We start from the raw sequence: 19854 nt of genomic DNA on the forward strand, positions 1-19854 counted from the left end.
TTTAAAGACTCTACGGACCCTGAGATTCAAGCCATAGTGCTAGGCCTTACGGAGAGTAGTGTTGACCCTAAGTTTGGGGGTAATGAACTAGAAGAAGCTCTTGAGTATTTTAAAGACTCTGAGGATCCAGAAATTCAAGCAATAGTTAGAGGTTTGTCCGAGAATACTGACTACCCTAAGTTTGGGGGTAGTAATGGTCAATTATCTCCATTAGAAGTCCCTAACTTGGGATTCGAGACTAGTGTACTTGAGGTATTACTTGAGTCACTTCCGACTCCGCAACCGGATCCTCCTGATATTGTCCAGGAGGAAATTCTAAAGACTTGTTGTTCGAATGAATCAATTTGTCAAGACACTCATATGAAGCCCAAATGGGCACAACAGAAAAACCCAGTTGTCTTGCAGGAAACCTTGGATGAGGATGTGCTATGTCTGTTCATTTTTCTGATTTGGTGCAGTTGTCTGATAATTGTGGAAATTTTATTTGCTTTTGTTGACCCACAGTTGTTTCGACTATTGATATATGATTTGAAAGGTAATTAGCCATTTTGTGGTATTGACATCTGGCTGAAGACTTTAAATTTAGCACTTCTTGGGAGGTAACCCAACATTCATGCGACACGGTAATATTTTTCCTTATCTCTTTTGCTTCAAATGGTAACAGTTTCTCCTTGTTCATGCTTTTAATTTTATCTTTAGAACATTGAGGACAATGTTAGATTTAAGTTTGGGGGTATGGGAGAAACTTTTTAGTTGCAGTATGAATAAATAAACTCCAGAGCTTAGAAATTGATGCCTATTGAGGATTGCACTAACTAATCTAAGTGGATGGAAGCATTTTGATCGTAGGAGTTGAGGAACCAATCTGATTAGATGTCAACATCTAGAAGAGTCTATTCATAAAAGCACAGAGCTCGGGTGTTAGAAATAACATGGTAGTTTCGCCATATCTCGTTGAGTCCTTTTCACTTCTGTTTTTACTTTTCTTTTTAAATATGTTTCTAAGTGATTTGGTGGGGCTCACGATTCAAGTTGTTACCAATGCTAGGGTGAATTAGAGTGATTGAGATACCATAAAAAAAAAAGCTAAAAAAAAAAAGCTAAAAAAAAAAAGTTTAAAAAAAAATAAAAAAACAAAAATAAATAAATTGAGACCAGACCATTTGACCAAAAGGAATAAATTCAATAAAGTCAACCACTGGTACCCTTGTATATGCCAGTTGTGTTGACCTAGAGTTAGGTTATCGACCACTGGTTCCCTTGTATATGACAGTGTGTTGATATTAGTCAGACTAGTACCTCAATCCATTAGGATAGGTTCATTTTGGCTGAGGCCTTCAGACAGATATGGGAAACGCCGTTCACTTAGTAAACATCAAAACCATCTATGTTTTTCTCTATATCCATCTTCTTAATCTTTCCATGTGATTAGTTTGACTCCGAATATGATGTCCATAGTGCAACTATCTGAGTAGAGCTCTGTCACTTATATATGAATTTTAGTATGCTTGAGTGCAAACTCGTGTACATCAATTGGAATTTCGCATCAGGGTACTTCCTCTTGTAGTCAATAAGTATGACAACCAAGGAGATTCTTTAGTGCCTTCCAAGGTTCGTTGTAGATAGCTAGGGTCTGGAGTATTAAGGTTTTGTGGGTATATCTCTAGTAAGCCCTCCTGAGACTATAACTCGGCCACTAGGGACACCTAGGGGTTTAAAGGCTTATTTCATACGCTAAATGCAATCGACGATGCCTGCGACAGTGAGTTAGGATTTTATTTTGTAGTTTTGATTTGCTCGGGACTAGCAAATAATAAGTTTGGGGGTATTTGATAGACACATTTATGTGTCTAATTTGTCCCAATTGTATATATTGTTAGCGCTCGATTTTGTACTTATTTGGTTATTTTATGTCTTTGTAGGTGTTTTTGGAGAAATAAGCTTTTGCTGCGAAATTGGCTCAAAATGTGGCATTTGAACCTCCCTAGATAACGTACCAGAAGCACCCCAGAAGTATGCCAGAGACACACCAGAAATACCCCGGAGGAACCCCGAAAAAGTGTTGAAAACATCCCAGAAAAATTACTAAAGGCACCTAAGGGACAAGTGTTATGCGGACCCCAGCACCCTGGATAAGGGGTAACCTAATTACTAGGGGAGGTCACCTTCACCTTTTGAATTTTGAAATTGGCGGGAAAAGAGAAACATCTCTGGCAGATTTGTTGTGCGTGATTTGGAAGAGTTTGAGGTCGACTAAACCTCTGATTTTCATAGGATAGACTCCTTATGGGTCTAGGAATCTAATATGGGTGTTGGAAACGATTAACTTGGGCTCAATCGACGGGTTTTTACCTCAACAGCAAAATATGGAAAGTCACGTGTGTGACTTGTTTTAGGAAATTCTAGAGAGACTAAAGAGCTATAAACCTTCCAAAAGATTCATATATATCTAAGGAAGAGTTTAGAATCAAAAGGAAAGCTCAGAAACGCGTAGAAACTCTAAAACACGAAATTTCCGCAACTTTGCCGTGAAGAGAAAGGAAGAGATTTTGGAAGATTCTGGAGATATTTAATCGGTCTTTTTGATATAAATAGATTGGTTGGGTCATATAGAAGAGGTGTCGAAAGTTTGGGAACCTTAGGAGAGCCATAGAAGAAGAAATCAGAGTTTGATCAAAATATTTTTCTGCTGCTGCTGCTGCTGAAGAACACGAAGAACAGACCCTCACTGACAGTCGTTCTTCAACAGTGACTACGACCAGCGGCTGACGGTCTTAAAACAACAGCGTAGCAGCACTTTTAATTTATCGTTCTTCTTCTGGCGGTCTTAAACTCACTGTTTTAGCACTATTTCATCTTTTAATCAACTTTTGGGATATAAACATGTATTTTGAGCAATTGATTAATATGAGGAGCTAAACCCAAACAATGGGATGACGGAGGAAGCCCTATTTCACGCATGTGGTAATTCTAATAATTCTTTTATGACTATTTGCATTGATTTTTAATCGATTTATGATTTTTATTGAATGGGTGTGATTTTGTTTGATGGTGTATGCTTGATCTATGTATTTTTGATACATCATGCTTTTGATTTACAATCATTGCTTTTCAAAAATCTACTTTTTGGCAAAGAATAAGAGTCCATATTTTTAATATTTGATCTATAATTGATTGGAATTATTATTTGAATCACATGAATGAAACTTGGTGGAATCCTGAGTCACAGTCTCTCTCGACATTATGACAAACCTTTTGTATATATATTTTCTATTTTTATTTTAAGTCTAGAACCCAATCTTATCAAGTCCGAGTTGAACGAACTTTACTACCACTTTCAAAACTACATCAACATAGCTACCAGCAAAAACATTCACGAGCAATCATACAATCCAGTTGCGAGGAGAGTAATGTATGAGTACAGCGTACATCTAGTTCTTTTGCAGCATTGCAAAGTGTAGCAGAGCAACGCACCCGAATGCTTGAAATTGCCAGATGGACCTCATCGTCAACAGTGAGCTAAGTATTACTTAATTCCGACTGCGTGCTCTTTAGCATAATGACGCCTGCCATCAATATATTCCAGTTCTTTATGGGAAAACGTACAAACTATACGGACGACACTTTTGAATAATATTTTAGAACAAAAATATGTTCTTGATGGCTCATACGATAGGTCTCTACGGCATACGTTATTGCAAAATGCAGACACGATATTGATTGTATAATCACCATGACAACCCCACTGACTATGTCAGAGCTTAAGTTTCCATTACTACAGGTCTGGACACATATCTTCGGGTGAGAAGAAAGACATGGAAACTATTAACGAGAGCAAATCTGGACCATGATTGTCATCTCGAGACTACGCAAACGAATAGGGGAAAGTACGCGTACTAGGATGGCGATTGTATTCCTTTGCGCAGTCCCTTCAACACCAATCAAATGGTCACCAGATTGATGCAAGACAAATGCTTTGGAGAAGTGGCACGAAAATACTCACATCATTAGAAGCAAACTGAGGATGCTAAGACCAGCAGCCGGTTCGCAGGACAACTAAGTATTACCTACCTCGAGAAATTATCATGTTGAACCTAGACATTCGAAAACTTAACATGCCATAATTTGAATTATTCGAATATGCCTTTCTACTTTGGATACATAATGTCTTATTGACGCATACCATGAGCATGCTGAGTGAACAACATTGCAGGAACCGAAACGATCGTTTACATCCTTGTAATTACATAGTGACATGTTAGGCCGTAGAAATGTTACATCTAAAAGACCCTATCTTTCGTCTTAAAATTAAATGTAAGTTTCTCGGGACTTATGTCGAACCTTGTGCAAAGTGGTTAAGACGGAAATCCCTTGGCAATAGGACAGTAAGGGGTAAAGCTTACAGCTTTACATTGCTCTTTCATTTTTGAACTTTGTTAACCAGTACACAGCTCGATTTAAATCTATAAAAGCATGCTAAAACATTGAACCTGGGTAGTATTCGGCTCCTGTCCTAATCTCTGAACAATCTGTTGTGTCTTTATCGCTTGATTCGCCGTGATGTTTATGCTAATATTAAAGTTTTTGAATTTGTGTCATAAATGTACTTGAGATATAACAATTTCCACTGTAGCACCACTAAAAGTCTCCATTCGGATCCAAATCTGAACTCAACCCATTTTAGTGAAAAGCTAAAACTATGCGCGTACAATCCTAGTCTAGGGTGCGTACAGTCGTGGTGAGTGCCCTAAACTAAATATGGGTGTTTTTATCTAAATAGATTATCCCTTAGTAGTTCTAGGCTGCTGGATTATTATGAGCAATGATCTCTAGAATTTTTAAGCATGTTCGACGCATGTTGCACAAGAACAATTAGGGAGAATTTGGTCTTTTTACAAAATCACTATAATTTAAGAATCTGCTTTGTAGATTCGGTTTTCTTTCTTTTCTACTCCTGTGGATATTTCTTTTTATCTCATTCAACAAATGTCATCGATTTCATTTGCGAAAACCAGCTCTGAGTAGAAGTAGAGATTTTGGTCCATACTTAAGATTAACTCACGTTCTGTATTTGGCTAGAGACTGTAACAGGTAAGGGGTTTTCTCTCAACATTTCATTTTGTGTTTTCTTTATTTTAAATTACCGAACTTGATTAATGCTTCAATGTTTACAATGATTCATACGGATTAACAAATGAGTATTTGAGATTTTTGCAAACCTCTAACTTTAGTTCATGAAATTCTTTCAAATTGTCTCTGTAGTTTTCGGGTGATTTTTGCACAATTAGCTCTTTTTGGTTTAAACCCTATAGGGATTAAATCCTTGCATTTGAACTGTGAATAATTTCGAAATGTCACAAATTATTTTACTAAGATTTAAAAGTGTACACAACCATCAAGTTTTGATTTCCATTAATTTCCATCAATAACCAAGTCCTATTGGATTTCCAAAGTAGCCTGCCAACTGTTTGTTAAAATGACAAAATGAGCTTATGAATTTAAAACCCCATTGATAGCCAAAAGAAAGATCGTATGTGCTACTTAAATGTTTCTCATTTTAATCCTTTCACTACCCTGAAGTCTAGATGTTACATGCTAATACTTTGCATTTCATTACGTTTACAATATCACCAGCATGATTCTTTAAAAGCCTTTGAACAATCCACTTTGAAAAGGCATACTGCCATTATTATGCAACTCATTTTTTTAAAGTTTTATTTTGCTTTTAATCAAACACTTGATTTTACCAGTTTTTAGAAGTGCTTTGTCTTACAAAAATGAGTTCGAACTGGATGGGTTGTTTTTTTCTATTCACTCTGTTTACTTAACATTTTGGCTATCATTAATCATTGCACTCTGACCACATGAAGGTATTAATTTAATTTTGTTGGCATCTCATGGGTCTTGTTTTTGATATGATTGCTTTGAAACAGAATATGGTCTACAAAAAATCTTAAACCTGCCTCGGACCTTAGTCAACTTTTCTCTTGATTTCTGCCTTCATTATTTACCATTTCCACATGCTATGGTTTTATTTATGGTTGATCTTCTACTGTAATAAATTAAATAGGATTGGTTGGTGTAATCATGTCCTTTGGTATCTGATCCTACTTCATGTTACGGTTCTTTTTTGTAATTTGATGGCTTGGGTAACTGAATTTGATTTCGGAGCATGGTCTCACCTTGGAGTTTACTGCGTTTGCCGCGATCGTTTGTTGAGTATGTTTTGGAAGAATTTTAAAAGGCTACAGGTGAGTTTGTTAGGCCCATAGGGGCATCCCACAAATGTGGCTACCCGCGGGAGACCGTCCGGGACGGTGGCTGATATCCTGACTATCCTAACATTAGAGACTGGTCCTCACAAGTAACATACGTGAATTTTCTTCACCATCGCTTGACGGTTATTTCATTTCTAATGTTTCAAATGAATTAGGAAATGTCAAGCTTTATATTTATATTTTCTGAATTTGAAATACTCAACTCTTTAGCTTGATTTACATTTCATTCGTCGTTGGTACATTATTTTGGGCTGTGGCTCACCCCGTTTTGGTTTTGCTTTCCACAGAGTACGAAGCGATATTGAGGCAGTAAGCTTGGGAAGAGCTTGCAGCCAGGAGCTTGAGCAAAAGTTGGTATTTTTGTTTGTCTATAATGTGTATATCACAGGGTTATCTGGGTGGTTTTTAATTTCTTGCTTAACCCAAGCTTGGGTAGTTTATTTTGCTGTCGTCCCATGTCATTTTGATGTGTTTTGCTATTGTATATATGAGGGGATTTAGTAGAAAGCCCTTGCATGGTTTGTAAGGAAAACTTTGTTATGCCGAGATCGAACAGTCTGCATCATTTTTTTGGATCTACTGCATATGAAACTTGTCTTGATGTCAATTCAAAAAGTGTTGGCATGTAGATTGTGGAACGTTTTGTTTTGCTTTATATATAAATACTATGATCTTGCATAATGTTTAATATTCGGAGCATCCAAGATTGCTTGTAAAAATAATTTCATTTTTCTTTTTATCTATGTTCTGTAGTCTAGTCTAAGTTTGAACTGCACACTTTATTATTAAGAGCATTTGATTACTATGTCTGAGTCATATGGAATAGTTTACTGAATGCCTCATAGTATGTATGTTTTGGGAATCTCGTTCTTATGTAAAAATGATTTGAAATAAAATAAACTAGTGTACTGTTTAAGTGTCTACTCCTTACGAATTGTTTAGCTCTCAAGAATTGAATGTTAATTTTACTTTTGATCAAGCTTTTCAGCAACCAAGTGTATTTGAGTACATTTCTTTAAATTTTATTTTGTGGTAACCAGAATTCAGAAACTAGAGAACTTTACCTGACTATGTTGGAGCTGCGGTTACAAACTTTTATCTCTTGTTTCTACGCATGCCAGTGCGGTGGTCTTTAATCCTTTGTTGCTCTTTTTTAAATTGAACACATTCTTTTTATCTTGTTCCGGTTCCGAGTGATTTTCATTATACTGGATCATGGAAATGAAATGTGTCGTTTTAGTATTCGAGTGTCGTTTTACTCCATACTTGTGACATCTACATATATTTTTTTATTTTTATTTTTCAACCCAGTCGGAACCATTTTACTTCTTGTTTTTAAAATGAATGTATATTTTTATTTTAACTTCCCGAGTGACGTACCGGGGATTCGGCTCTGCTAATTCGGGTTGAAATCAACCCGTTAGAGGGGGAATTCTCTGGTCCGTCACAACCACTTCTCCTCACAAGTAGCAGGTACCCTCGTCCCTGTAAAGAGCTTCAAAACAATGATTTGTCAAGAACTGACGGCAACCGAACCAGACAAAGTTTGAGCATTGACTACCAGGGCGTCACCGCGGCAACTTCGAACATGATGAGTGCATGACCAGATTTTCAAGGGTTTAGTCAGTTCAGGAATGCTTCATATACTTCAGAAAAGAAACTAGCAAGCATCTCGAAGCGAGCTCCAACAATTACTAAGGGAGATAGATAGTTCGGGGCTAAGGTCATGAACCACAACTATTAGCGAGGCTAGCCAGTATGATCCTACGACAGCAGAGTTGCGAGGAATACCACGACACGACGACAACAATCAACCACCTTTGAGTCAAGAATTGCTTTGAAACTTTGCATAAGACTAGGGGCAAGTATGCATACTGCTACACACAATTTGTATTCTTCTGCTCGGTTCCTTCAGCAACAGTGTAGAGCTATGAAGCTCACTGCAATGTTTACCAGATGCGACATTAAGTCGAAGTTATCAACTGGCCCCAGCAAAGGATCAGACTCGTATTGGAAAAGGAAATTCAGTTAAAACAGAGGAAAGCGATCCAACATCAGAAATTTACAAGTGAGATAGTCTCTTCGAGGAAAGCGATCCACCATTGAAAGCAACAGTCAGCAGCTTTGCAACACAATCACAATAACTAGTCACCAAGGCCAGACCCAGTTGAATAGCCTCTTCGAATCATGAACCATCCGTATTCTGTTGTTTCGGATTCAACCCGTTAAGACATTCCAGACACCAACACCATCTTGAGCAAGTGTTAAAACAGCTGTCCCGAAGAAAACTGCTACCATCCAGGAATTTCAACTTCAGGTGCAAGCTTAAACCGTTACACCGAGCCAGAGGTATACCCAAGAATTTCAAACAACCCAAGGTGGACTTTTCTTACAAGGCGAGATACTTGACTCCGAGCCGATCATCTACCTCACCATACAATTACAATATCAAGGAAAGCTAGAGCCGATCAATGATGAAGATAACATTACCACTAAACCTACAATTGAAGTGTATATATCGAGAAGTACAGATTACTCGGGACTAAAGACGGGTAAAACGCACAAAATCCGAAGGCCTGCTACTCGAAGCCCAAAATCAAGCAACTCTCAGCCCAACAAAAAGCACAGGTAGCTGCAATGTGAAGTTTTACTAGTGATAGAATATAGCTCATTTGTATATATTGTTAGTGCTCGATATCGTACTTATTTGGTTATTTTATTTATTTTTAGGTGTGTTTGGAAAAATAAGGCTTTGTGGCGAAATTGGCTAAAAACGCGGCATTTGGACCTCCGTTCATAACGTACCGGAAGTACCCCAGGAATATCCCGGAGGAACCCCGAAAAAGTGCGGAAAACATCCCAGAAAAATCACTAAAGGCACCCAAGTTTTGGTTATTTCCACCCAACAATTTTATTTCAGCCCCACTTGCTATTCTCACCCCATCAGAGGATAGGGGGCATCCCTTCTCAATTTTCAAACTCAAGATTTTGGCGGGAAAAGACTATGCAGCGTCTGGCAGATTTGAAGATCGAATTTTGGACGTGATTTTAGGAGATTCAATTGCTGTATTTGGTACGTATGGACTCTGCATGACTAAACAGGCCTGATACAATCAATTGGACCCAACCAATTGGGCTGGAAAGGCCGGGAGAAGTAATCAAAGTTCAAACAGGATACGTGTGTTGCTGTTCACTTTCAAAGATTGGTGAGAGATTTGTGGGGGATTTTCTACGCTGGACAACCATGTATTTAGTCGAGTTCAAGTCAGAGAAGATTTTGGGAGCAATAGAATAGCTAACAGACGCATACAAAGATCGACAGATGGAATTATTGTTCAAACTGCACGTGAAGAATAAGAGATTTATTCTCGAATTTGATCGAGTTTCTAGGCAATCTGAAGGCTATATATAGTTGAGTTTTTGTCATAGAAGGGTTAGAAAGTTTTAGGAGAGAGTTAGGGGAGGTTTGGAGGCGAGCAGAGAGGCGCAGGAGGAGTTGCAGAGAAGTTACCTGCTGCTGCTGCTGCTGCTGCCATTAACACGCCTGAAGAACACGAAGAACAGACTCTCAGAGTCAGTCGTTCTTTAACAGTCTTAAACAGCAGTATCCGTGTTCTTCATCACAGCAGTACCGAAGTGTCGTTCTTCAACAGTGCAAACAGCGAACTCTCTGTGTCGTTGTTATACAGCACTCGTGTTGTATCGATTATTTTCAGCACTACCCCTTTGTAACAGTGACGCTGCAACAGTATAACAGCGTTACAAACTTCAATTATCAATTATTTTCATCAATAAAAACACTTATTTAGCCATGAATACATCTTGTGAGTGTGTTTTTGAGATGAGGAGCTAAACCCAATCCCAGGGGTGACAGAGGAAGCCACTCTCACAATAATTATGTGGTAATCTCTATTTTATTAATTTATGCAATATTTTTATATGATTAATTGCATTGATAAAAATGATTTAAATGGTTTTTATTAATCAACTGTGTTTTCCCTTGATAATGCATGCTTAGTTTTAGACTCTTGATGCATTATACTTGTGATTAACATTTGATATTTTGGAAAATCTGCTTTTGGCAATATTTAGAATCAACCCAATTATTTAAATTGCATAGTAAAAAAATATTAGATCACATAAGTATTGTTGATTGGTGGAATCTTAACCCCTATTTCTCCATAAAATTTTACGTCAGTTTGCTATTTTCCTAAATTTTATTTAAATCTAGAAATTTTGTTACCTTCACAAGTCTGAAAAGAACCTGTTACCACTACAACTACAATCACTATTTGATAAACCATCAAATTTTTGGCGCCGTTGCCGGGTATTTGTGTTTAGGTAGCATTTTTTTCTTAGATTTATTTTATTTTTATTTTTATTATTATTTTTGTTCCTCTTTACGTTTTTGGTTTTTTTTTTTTTGTTTCCTTGCAGATTTTTGAAGATTGGAGCGAAAGACAATTTTGCCAAAGCTTGTGGTGATTACTTAAAGTTTGGGAGCGAAAAGCAAAGCTAAAGGAGCGAAAGAAGAAGATTTTCTTTATTTTGTAAAAGAGAAAAAAAAAAGAGAGAGATTTTTGTTTTTTTAGCTTTCTTTTTTTTGTTTTTTTTGGACTTTGGACATTAATTTGGGACATTTTATTTTTATTTTTAAACCCTACGGAAGGGTACCCTTAAATATAAACTGTTTGCAGGGAAGGACGACGATTACAATATCGTCTCGGCCCCTCGGGTTCGCACACGGCATAGGAGTCGTGGCCCGAGTCGACTTCAGCGGTTCTTCGCCCGTCTGGTACGGGAGGTAAAATTCTAAACACCGCGAATCCCTGCAAGCGGGTTACTGACTCCTTAAGGTGAATATGTTGAGGACTTGAATATGGACTGTTTTTAAATTCCTAGTAAAGGGCAAGGACTGGACCATATAAGATAAGGGTTCGGATTTCATCACCGCTCCCTTCTTGCCCGCCTTAGGAAAACGAAACCTAAAGCGAACCTAAGCCTAAAATTTGGACTAGAAAGAGACCTATAGGGTATCGAGCTTAACAGGACAATCATTCGAAAAATATTGGTTACTCTTTTAAGCACACCTCGAAGTTCTTGACGGTTTCTGCGAGTTGAATGCGTGACTGCGCCGCATTGGATCGGTGAGGTTTTGGGTATCAAAGCTCCACTGAGCTTCCCTCGCCTCGATTCAACTTGCTTTAACTCGGATTGATTCCAGAGGGGTTTGCTCAAATTGTAACGAATTCCCTTTCGAAGGATTAGAAGCTGGTCTAGAAACAATCTAAGTGGAGCCATCATGCTTGTTGTTTGCTAGAAATCTTTAGGTTTGCTGTGGTAAAGTCGAGTCAGCCTGCTGTGTGTTGCTAGAACCTTCCTGTTAGGATTTTTTTTATTTCTTTTTGAATTCTTTTTAGTGTATGCCCGATTTTGTTAGGGCTTGGAAAAGAGATACTCTAGGTCGATTGATTAGCGAAAAACCTAGTAGTTCTTCTGATTTAAGCAGGGAGCTCGAAGATCTTCTTTTGAGAGCCCTTTTTTGGAAACTTCAGTTTTGAGAATTTATCTCTGAGTGACAAAAGTACCCCTAGTACTCCAGTTGTGCCAACGATGGCAACTTTGAAAGATTACATGTTCCCAACTAGGACCAACCGAGCTTCATGCATTAAATTGCCAGCCACTACGGCTAATTTCGAGATAAAACCTAGTATTCTTCAGATGATCCCTATATTCTTAGGAAAAGATGATGAGAACCCTTATTTTCATATTAGGGACTTTGAGGAAATCTGTGGGACAATTAGGATAAAGGACCTTACCGATGAAGTCTTGAAACTTAAGATGTTTCCCTTTTCTTTGAGAGAAAGCCAAGACCTGGCTTAACAACCTACCGTCTGAATCCATAGAAACATGGCAGGAACTTATCGCTGCCTTCTATATGAAATTCTACCCTAAGCATAAAACTGCAGCTGTTAGGCAGAAAATTAGTGCTAGTGTGCAACAAGAGGGAGAGTCTCTTTATAGGTTTTTAGAGCGATTCAATGATCTCCTATCTCAGTGTCCTCACCATGGATTTGATAATATGAAACTTGTACAGATTATTTATGATGGTTTAGACTATTCGACCAAAGCCATGGTTGAATCTATGTGCGCTGGTGAGTTCACTAGTAAAAATGCTGATGATGCTTTTACCTTCTTAGGAGCTATCGCTGAAAAATCCCAACAGTGGGAATCTTGTGTTGAACCCCCTAAAAGACTCTTGGTCAATAGAAGTAGCACCAATATGGTAGATACGAGTTTTGGTTCAGATGCTAAGTTTGCTGCTTTATCTAGAAGGTTAGAAGCTTTGGAAATGGGTCAGTCTAAAAATAGGTCCCTTGTTGAACCTAATAGAGCCTCTCAAGTCTCTAGTTGTGAATAGAGCCCGATAATTCATTTTGGGAAGGTCAGGTTAGTGAAGAGCAAGCCCATGCTGTCTATAACAATGCTAGGTTTGAGAACCGTCAGAAGTTTGACCCATACTCAGAAACCTACAACCCTGGTTGGAGAAACCATCCTAATTTCTCTTGGTCTAAGGGCCAGAGTCAAGGCCAGTCTAGCAATTCTCAGCCTCCCCCAGGTTTTGGTTTTAAGAACTCTTCAGGTCAAACCCAGTTTCAAACACTTCCGAGAAAAAGATCTCTACCTTAGAGGATACTCTCACTATGTTAGCAAATAACCATGAAATGCTAACAAAGAACCACATGAGCTTTCAACAAGAAACTAGGCAAGAATTGAAGAATAATTCCCAGAGTCTTGCCAAATTAGAACTTCAAGTAGGACAAATAGCTAAGTTCATAAGTGAGAGAGAAATGGAAGGTTCCCTAGTCGTACTGATACCAACCCAAAAGGAGAGAAATCGTACAATCATGTGAATGCTGTCACAACCCTTAGGAGTGGAAAGAAAGTTGACAACAAGGTTGCCATGCCTGATAGTGAACATGCTGTAGTTCACCCTGCTGAGCCAGAAAATGAGGAGACTGATAGAGTCTCCAAGGAGACCAATGAGGGTCCTGTTGAGCCCAGCTTTGTTCCCAGAGCCCCATTCCCACAGCTGCTAGTTCCGACTAAGAGGGAGTCCAACTTTAATGATATATTGGAGGTTTTTAAGCAGGTTAATATCAACCTTCCATTATTAGATGCAATTAGGCAGATTCCCTCTTATGCCAAGTTCCTTAAGGACTTGTGTACGCGAAAGCGTAAGCTCAGTGTCCAGAAGAAAGCCTTCATAGCTAGTCATGTGAGTTCTATTATTCAGAATACCACTACTCCTAAGTATAAAGACCCAGGGTCCCCTACCATTTCTTGTACAATAGGTAAGTACCGTGTTGAGAAAGCGTTGCTTGACTTAGGAGCCAGTGTGAACTTACTGCCATACCATGTGTACCTTAAGCTAGGACTTGGTGAGATGAAACCTACCCAGATAACACTCCAGTTAGCTGATAGGTCCGTTAAAATCCCTCGTGGTGTGATCGAGGATGTTCTTATTGAGGTCGACAAGTTTATTTATCCAGTGGATTTCGTGGTCCTAGATACCCAACCTGTCCCCGACCCAGAGAACCAAATACCTGTGATTTTAGGTCGCCCATTCTTAGCTACGTCTAATGCGATCATAAACTGTCGAAATGGTATTATGAATCTATCTTTTGGTAATATGACTATTGAGTTGAATATTTTTAATGTCAACAAGCTACATTCTGAGCTAGATGACACGTGTATTGAAGAGGTCAACATGATAGGAACCTTAGTTCGAAGTCTACCAAACATCGAATCGGAAATCCATTGGAGAGTTGTATAGCCCATTTTAGCTGGATTTCGACGATGATAGTAACATTGAACAAGTAAATGCTCTGTTGGATTCTGTTCCTATGTTAGATATTGATATATGGAAAGATAGGTTCGAACCATTACTAGCTTCTGAGTCTATCTTAATACCTTATTTAAAAGAGCCCTGAGTTGGAGTCTAACTATACATTTTTAGGCCCACCCGAGTCTTTCCCTGTGATTATAGCCTCCGATTTGGATAGTGATCAGGAAAGTAGTCCAGAGACCGTGCTTCAAGAAAATAAGGAAGCCTTAGAGTGGACCATAGAAGATATGAAGCAAGCTGAGGATGAACCACCTGATTATGACTTAGAGAAAGCAATTGACCTTTTTCAAGAACCCGATGGTCTAGAAATTAGGAACATTGTGACTAGTCATTGTAGAGGCACCCAAAATTCTAAGTTTGGGGGTAGAGATTGTCAATTATCCCCAATAGAAGTCCCTAACTTGGGACTCAAGCCTAGTGCATCTGAGGTATCGCTTGAGTGTATTCAGACTCCACAACCTGATCCGCCTGATAATGTCCAGGAGAAAATCCATATGTTAGAGACCCGTTTTTCGGATGAATCTGTTTGCCGAGACACTCATATGAAGCCCAAGTGGGCACCTCAGATAAATCCAGTTGTCTTGCGAGAAACTTTAGATCAGGTTGTGCTCTATCTGCTCATTTTTCTGATCTTGAGCATTTGTCTCCTATTGTGGCAGTTCTATTTGGTCTTATGGACCCACAATTATTTCGACTATTGGTATACGACTTTGGAAGGTGAAAATTCTTTTTGAGGTATTTGATGTCTAGCTAATGACTATAAATTTAGCATTTACTGGGAGGCTCCCGCGTTCATGTGATACGGTAATATCCTTCCTTATTTCTTTTCCCTCCAGTGGTAATAGTTTCTCCTTGTTCATGCTTTTAATTTCATCTTTAGAACATTGAGGACAATGTAAGATTTAAGTTTGGGGGGGGGAAGAAACACTTTTTGTCACCTTTTTGCAATAAATAAACTCCAGAGCCTAGAAATTTATGCCTATTGAGGATTGCACTAACTAATCTAAGTGGATGGAAGCATTTTGATTGTAGGAGTTTGAGGAACCAATCTGATTAGATGGAAACATCTAAAGAGTCTATTCATAAAAGCACAGAGCTCAGGTGTTAGAAATAACATGATAGTTTCACCATATCTCGTTGAGTCCTTTTCACTTCTATTTTTATTTTATTTTGTTTTTAAACTATGTTTCTCTAAGTGATAGGTGGGGCCCACGATTCAAGTTGTTACCAATGCTAGGGTGAATTAGAGTGATTGAGATACCATGAAAAAAAAAAAAAAAAAAAAAAAAAAAGTTGAAAAAGAAATGAAAAAAAAAAGAAAAAAATGGTAGTTACCAAAAAGTGAAAAAAAAAAAAAAAAAAAAAGAAATTGAGACCAGACCATTTGACCAAAAGGAATAAATTCAATAAAGTCGACCACTGGTACCCTTGTATATGCCAGTTGTGTTGACCTAGAGTTAGGTTATCGACCACTGGTACCCTTGTATATGCCAGTGTGTTGATTAGTCAGACTAGTATCTCAATCCATTAGGATAGGTTCATTTTGGCGGAGGCCTTCAGACAGATATGGGAAACGTTCACTTAGTAAACATCAAAACCATCTATGTTTTTCTATATCCATCTTCTTGATCTATCCATGTGATTAGTTTTGACTCCGAATATGATGTCCATAGTGCAACTATCTGAGTAGAGCTCTGTCACTTTATATGAATTTTAGTATGCTTGAGTGCAAACTCGTGTACACAATTGGAATTTCGCATCAGGGTACTTCTTCCTGTAGTCAATAAGTATGCCAACCAAGGAGATTCTTTAGTGCCTTCCAAGGTTCTGCGTAGATAGCTAAGTCTGGAGTATTAAGGTTTTGTGGGTACACCTCTGGTAAACCCCCCGAGAAAACCGCCACTAGGGCCACCTAGTGGTTTAAAGGCTTACTGCACGCTAAGTGTTGTTCATTTTATTTTAGATTGATTTGCTCGAGGACTAGCAAATAATAAGTTTGGGGGTATTTGATAGACGCATTTATGTGTCTAATATAGCTCATTTGTATATATTGTTAGTGCTCGATATCGTACTTATTTGGTTATTTTATTTATTTTTAGGTGTGTTTGGAAAAATAAGGCTTTGTGGCGAAATTGGCTAAAAATGCGGCATTTGGACCTCCGTTGATAACGTACCGGAAGCGCCCCAGAATTGTACCGGAAGTACCCCAGGAATATCCCGGAGGAACCCCGAAAAAGTGCGGAAAACATCCCAGAAAAATCACTAAAGGCACCCAAGTTTTGGTTATTTCCACCCAACAATTTTATTTCAGCCCCACTTGCTATTCTCACCCCATCATAGGATAGGGGGCATCCCTTCTCAATTTTCAAACTCAAGATTTTGGCGGGAAAAGACTATGCAGCGTCTGGCAGATTTGAAGATCGAATTTTGGACGTGATTTTAGGAGATTCAATTGCTGTATTTGGTACGTATGGACTCTGCATGACTAAACAGGCCTGATACAATCAATTGGACCCAACCAATTGGGCTGGAAAGGCCGGGAGAAGTAATCAAAGTTCAAACAGGATACGTGTGTTGCTGTTCACTTTCAAAGATTGGTGAGAGATTTGTGGGGGATTTTCTACGCTGGACAACCATGTATTTAGTCGAGTTCAAGTCAGAGAAGATTTTGGGAGCAATAGAATAGCTAACAGACGCATACAAAGATCGACAGATGGAATTATTGTTCAAACTGCACGTGAAGAATAAGAGATTTATTCTCGAATTTGATCGAGTTTCTAGGCAATCTGAAGGCTATATATAGTTGGGTTTTTGTCATAGAAGGGTTAGAAAGTTTTAGGAGAGAGTTAGGGGAGGTTTGGAGGCGAGCAGAGAGGCGCAGGAGGAGTTGCAGAGAAGTTACCTGCTGCTGTTGCTGCCATTAACACGCCTGAAGAACACGAAGAACAGACTCTCAGAGTCAGTCGTTCTTTAACAGTCTTAAACAACAGTATCCGTGTTCTTCATTACAGCAGTACCGAAGTGTCGTTCTTCAACAGTGCAAACAGCGAACTCTCTGTGTCGTTGTTATACAACACTCGTGTTGTATCGATTATTTTCAGCACTACCCCTTTGTAACAGTGACGCTGCAACAGTATAACAGCGTTACAAACTTCAATTATCAATTATTTTCATCAATAAAAACACTTATTTAGCCATGAATACATCTTGTGAGTGTGTTTTTGAGATGAGGAGCTAAACCCAATCCCAGGGGTGACAGAGGAAGCCACTCTCACAATAATTATGTGGTAATCTCTATTTTATTAATTTATGCAATATTTTTATATGATTAATTGCATTGATAAAAATGATTTAAATGGTTTTTATTAATCAACTGTGTTTTCCCTTGATAATGCATGCTTAGTTTTAGACTCTTGATGCATTATACTTATGATTAACATTTGATATTTTGGAAAATCTGCTTTTGGCAATATTTAGAATCAACCCAATTATTTAAATTGCATAGTAAAAAAATATTAGATCACATAAGTATTGTTGATTGGTGGAATCTTAACCCCTATTTCTCCAAAAAATTTTACGTCAGTTTGCTATTTTCCTAAATTTTATTTAAATCTAGAAATTTTGTTACCTTCACAAGTCTGAAAAGAACCTGTTACCACTACAACTACAATCACTATTTGATAAACCATCAACTAGCGATCAGTTTGATAACACACAGAGAGTCAGTAAGCCAAGACCGGAAGCAAAGGTATCAAATACAAAACATCAACAACAGTGCAGGCGCAAGTTCGGAAGGATTTTCTATAGGATTGCTCTTCAAACAAACCTCAAGAAAATGGGAATAAATATGTAGCGAACGTGTGTCAAAAGATCAAGGCGGAAGTAACTTAGTTTAGATACAACTGTCTGTGGGAAATAAGACTTTCTCACTAGCTCTTATCCTATCTAGTCAGCCCTAAGGGCACTATTATAACTTGATGTACATCCCTACCCTTTATAAGGGAAACTGAAATATGTTTGTATGGGGCCTTCTTCTTCCTCCCACAACTTAGAGTTCAACAAAAAATCCAACTCCTTCTAATGGAGTTCATATGCAACACTTCCATATTAATGGCCGAACCACGTAGAAAGCTCTGTGTTCATGTTTACTTTTATGCAGTTCATCTTTTATTTGTTAGTAGATCTTCATCTTAGGTGTTAGATCTAATTGGGTGTGGTTGTTATATTTTTAACAGCTAGAGATAGATACAGTATAAAATAAGCTACCAATTTGTTATAATTCAGGGCACAAATATTGACACCTAGTATGTTAACAAATATTGTGTCAAATGCATAAAGTTTGATTGACACGTTCGTTCTTATTTCTATATACAAATGTTCTTATTTCTATATCTATATACAAATTAATATTAGTCAATTATATATTTGGTGATAATCCATACAATAAATTTGGTAATAATCAATGATAAGGATATAAAATTTGAAATCGAAATTTCACCAAGATTTGAAATAAGAATTTTCCCGAGACAAAGTTGTATTAGTGTCCCGATCCTACCGAGACAATTCGAAATCCGAAATCCGAAATTGACTATATTGATATAGATATAAATTCCTAAATATAGGAACTAAAAAAACTCATCTCTAACCTAAATCAGTCTTAATCTCTTACCTCTTAAGTGTCATTTAATAATTGGTAAACAATCTTCTTATTTTCATTTTCTAACTTATTTCACTGACATAATATGGCTAGGATGGGAAGACATCCTCAAGGTGAATTGTAGTTGATAAAATATAGCATCTACCTACTACTGACATATGTGCAAGTCCTACGAGCTAGAGTGCTGAGAGACAACCTAGGTGAAGGTCGGGCAGATAGAGTCTTTAGTACATGCAATACTTATAGGACATCTTACTCTCATAACCATGACATGAATACGAAGACTAAACCATGTGCACGATATGAGTTCTGGAGCCCACAACGAAGATAGAGACCGAAGACACAACTAGAAGTCAAGACTAAGAGCCCACAACCTGGAGTAAGAGTCACGTGACAAGGAGAATTACCCAGGTCGAGGAGATCATTCGAGAAGGAAGTAACATTTAAGTGGATAATGATGTCATCTCCGACTAGATTAAGGCGGTTTCCAATCAGGTATACTTCCTGCGTGATAGCTACGCTAGTATAAATAGGCAGAATGGCTATGCTTGTAAATCAAGTACAATGTACACAACTTTGACTGATCAATAAGAAATACTTTCAATGATTTTCTCTCTTGATACTTTCTGGACTGACAATCTAACTTACAGAGAAGATAACCATAATCCCCTAACTAGTTTGAATCAAGATAATTACCTATAAGAGTACCGTAATTGATCAGAATTGGCGATCAACTATGCGAATCTTCAGATCATAACTCTGTGTAGGTACGTATACGAAGTCTCTAATCCAAAGACATGAAATATGCATCTTCATGAATGTCTAAAACTGTACATGCACCTTGAGGATGTCTTCACAAAATTAAGCCACATCATCTACACATTCATTCAAGAAGTTAAGATTGGATTTTTTTCAGAGAAAATTAATGTGTATCCCATGTGAATTTAGGTATCTATCCCGTACATATTCCATTGGAGAAGGTGTAAAAAAAGAAGTTGACTTAATGTCAG

General features: G+C 37.9%; 1 long non-coding RNA gene across 1 annotated transcript; it reads left to right on the plus strand.

Moving 5' to 3' along the window:
* Positions 1-4961: 4961 nt before the first annotated feature.
* LOC113349864 lies at positions 4962-9068 on the plus strand. The gene is made up of 3 exons (XR_003360435.1): positions 4962-5091; positions 6566-8906; positions 9009-9068. It is a non-coding gene; the product is annotated as an uncharacterized LOC113349864 (long non-coding RNA).
* Positions 9069-19854: the final 10786 nt, after the last annotated feature.

The sequence above is a fragment of the Papaver somniferum genome, chromosome 2 (genome assembly GCF_003573695.1).
Source record: "Papaver somniferum cultivar HN1 chromosome 2, ASM357369v1, whole genome shotgun sequence".
Taxonomy (NCBI): Eukaryota; Viridiplantae; Streptophyta; class Magnoliopsida; order Ranunculales; family Papaveraceae; genus Papaver; species Papaver somniferum.